This window comes from Canis aureus, chromosome 32, assembly GCF_053574225.1.
Source record: "Canis aureus isolate CA01 chromosome 32, VMU_Caureus_v.1.0, whole genome shotgun sequence".
NCBI lineage: Eukaryota > Metazoa > Chordata > Mammalia > Carnivora > Canidae > Canis > Canis aureus.
Window position 1 is genome coordinate 41,744,491 of NC_135642.1, and position 3,656 is coordinate 41,748,146.

Genomic DNA, 3,656 nt, shown 5'->3' on the forward strand with positions numbered 1-3,656 from the left:
CCTTTATAGGCTTTCTTTACAAACATCCAGAACATAGTTTTCTCATCCATCTTTTCAAGATGTCCCATGGGGGATTGGGCATGGAGCTGCGTGGAGCAGAGTTAGGACCAGGGCTGCACCTGGTAGAGAGACTCTGGGGCTTAGTCAGGCCAGGCCAATCCAATGGTTTCAGAGGCTCCATAGAGTACAGCAGGAGGGGGCCTTGGCATCCCCAGTATGAACCCTTATCTTTATTGTGACTGACCCAAAAGCTGACCAGATGGGGGTCAGGTGGGGAAGAAGGGCTCAGCCCCACCAGATGATGCTGGGCTGAAGGGGCCAGCCCCTGTGAGGGGGTACCTTCAGGAATTGAGGCAACCTTTGCCCCGGTGGTCAGTCTATGGGATACTGGAAGATAGTGGTTCTCATGGATTCAGCCCTGCAGCTTGGCGCCTTGGCTCTCTTTTCCAACCAGTCTTCCAGATGGCCCTTAGGGAGCTCTGTGACATCTAGTGGCCACTCCCTGGCCCGCCTCTCCTCCTCCACCTGGATACTCAGCTCCTGCAGGTCTGTCGCTGACATGTGGGAAAGTTTGCAGTTGGAGGCAGAGTCACACTGGCCTGTCAGTAGAAATTACCTGTAGGGCCACTCATTCTGTTCATTAGCAAGATGGCAGCTGCATCTTGGAACATGTCATACCAGACCTTCCTGGCCTTCAGGTGCTGCAGGAGCTTCCTGTGGTTGGGGAGGTTGTCCTGGAAAGAGCTGTTGCAGTAGTCAAAGAACTAATGCTACCCGGGGGCCACCTGGCTCTGCAGGGCACAAGAGCTCTGAGCTCCTCCTCCTTCTGTGCCCTCCAACCTTCTTTATCTTTCATTTTAACCCTTTTTCTTATTCTTCTTTGTGGCTTTTCTATTAAAACATTTTTATTGTAAAATATACATAATGTAAAAATTGCCATTTTAACCATTTTTAAGTTTGCAATGCAGTGGCATTTAGGAACATTCACAATGTTGTGCAACCATCACCACCATCTATTTCTGGAATTTTTCATCATCCTGAACATAAACTGTGTACTGTTAACCTTAAAAATAAAACTGCCAGCCCGTTTTACCAGCAAAAAATGTTTTTTTATTTCTTTTTTTTTTTCAGGAATAGCAGAGAATTGCAATCTGGAACAAGAAAGCTACAGCAAAAATCATAGGCAAGCCCAGAGAACAGAGGAGAAGAACACTCCTTTATAGAGGAAAGCAGAAAGTTGGGAAAGGTGTCATAAACAAAGAGTCCACTGAAGTAAACAAGGATTTGGAACCATAGTGGCTTCTCATTGGCTGGGCTGTTGCTGAGGGGAAGACCCCTTTCTCCTCCTGCCAGGATAGTAGTGTGGAGACGCAAGGTGCATCTCTTCCTCTTAGATTTACAATGGATGATGAATGCTAGAGTGTGAGAGCTCCCCCTGCCAGCCTCCCAATTCCCTTTTAGTGAAGTTTCCTGTCATTAATTTTCACAGTGCCCATTAAACAATATCTTTTCATTCTTTCCCCCAAGTCCCCCATAACCTCTAAACTACTTCCTGCCTCTATGAATTTGCCTATTCTGGGTACCACATATGAATGGAGCATACAATATTTGTCCTTGTCTGGCTTATTTCTTTGAGCATAATGTTTTCAAGGGTCATACATGTTGTATCAGAATTTCATTCTTTTTAAAGGCTGAATAATACTCCATTGTATGTATACACCACATTTTGTTTATCCGTTCCTCTGTTGATGGGCATTTGGGTTATTTCTATCTTTTGGCTTTTGTCAATAATGCTACATGAAGATTAGTTAGTGTACAAGTATCTATGTCAGTCCTTGCTTTCAATTCTTTTGGGTGTGTACCTAGAAGTAGAATTCCTGAACCTCATGGTATCTTATGTTCAACTTTTTTTGGGCCATTTTCTACAGCAGATGTACCATTTTGCATTCCTATCAGCAATGTACAACGTTTCCGATTTCTCCACACCCTCACCAACACTAGTTATTTTCTGGTTTCTTTGTTTTTAATTGTAGTCATCCTAATGGGTGTGAAGTAGTCTCATTGTATTTTGATTTGCATTTTTCTAATAGGTAGTGATTTTGAACATCTTTTCCTGTGCTTCAGTTTGGCCATTTGTTTATCTTCTTTGCAGAAAGTTCTATTCAAGTCTTTTGCCCAATTTTAAGGTGGGATTTTGGTTTTTTGTTCAGTTGTAAGAGTTTTTCTATTTTTTACTGGTCTAACTTATTATTCTGTCTCTCCTGAATTCCTAAGAGGCATACAGGGGATCTTCTCTCTTTGTGCTATCCCATATGGTAGCTACTAGCCACATGTGACTACTGAAATTTAAACTTTAGCTGCTTAAAATTAAATAAAATAAAAAATGTGATGCTTTGGGGCATCTCAGCTTGTCAATAGTCACATGTGGCTAGTGGCTACTGTATGGTACAGCACAGAATGGACATTTTTGTCATCACAAAAAGTTTTATGAGGCAACATTGTTCTAGACCTACCTTCCACATCTCTTATATTTTTCTCTAATATTTTGCATCTCCATTTTTTCTGTCTTATATCTGGTCTTCTTCCTGAAAGATGCCCTTGACTTTATCATTCACACCTTGAATTGGTCTTCAGTTGTGCCCAATTACATTATTGACCTCCAATATTTAATTTTAAATCTTATTTGGCAATTATAGTTTTACTAATGTCAATAGTTTCTTTTGTTTTCTGATGCTCCTTTTCATAGGAGCATATTCTTATAGATGCCGTTTGCTTTTGATTAACTACTAGGACACTAATTCACTTAAATAATTTTTTTTTTTTTTAATGTTCTCTGTCTCCTGAATTAGCTTTGTTTCCTCCAGGGTCGAATGTCCTAATTATTCATCTTTGTTCCTCTCTTCCATGCCATTGGTTTTCCTAATGTCTAGTGATTCTTAATTGTACATTTATAGTTTCTGACTAGAAGACTAGGTTGATATATAGTTCATATTTGTTATCTTAACAACTGAAGCTCAATTTCCACAACTGGGATCACTCCTTGATTGCAGCATTGATGGAAGGCTCTAGGTTGCGAACAGTCAGATAAGCTACCACGGTTAAAACAAAGGGAAGGCTTTATTCTGGAGGTAAGTATGTCATTTCAATCATGGGTGAGCTACATTCTCTTATTCTCTTTTTCTTTTCCTCCATTTATATTGTGAATATACAGAATTATCTTGGGCTTAATTTGATTCTCTGGTCTTAAGAACTGACTAGGAGTTCCCTTCAGGCAGGTTCCTCAATTTGATTAGAAAGTGGTAATCATGGCTCTATCCTGGGGCAAAACACTGCAACCAGCTGCTCTATATATAGAGAGGGGCTCAATTCCAGGGCAGACCTTTAATTAGCTACTCCACGGTTCACTTGTGCTCCTTGCCCTTGCTGACTCCTTGAAGCTCTTTAAGAAAATTCATCTCTAGGTTATGTTTCAGATTTCTGCTACTTTTGTTTGTTTAGAATATGAGTTTCTCTGCTGTGCTTTCTCTGTCAATTGAATGCCATCAGCCATCTTCATTAATTGACCTTTGTTTTTGTGGACCTCTGGTGTGTTAGACTGAATTAATCCTCAGTTTATAGTAATCAATTAACATTCTTCCATCGTCATCATCATCATT

General features: G+C 40.5%; 1 pseudogene; it reads right to left on the bottom strand.

Moving 5' to 3' along the window:
• Positions 1–285: 285 nt before the first annotated feature.
• LOC144303267 (zinc finger matrin-type protein 5 pseudogene) lies at positions 286–2,522 on the bottom strand (annotated as a pseudogene).
• Between the last annotated feature and the right edge of the window lie 1,134 nt (positions 2,523–3,656).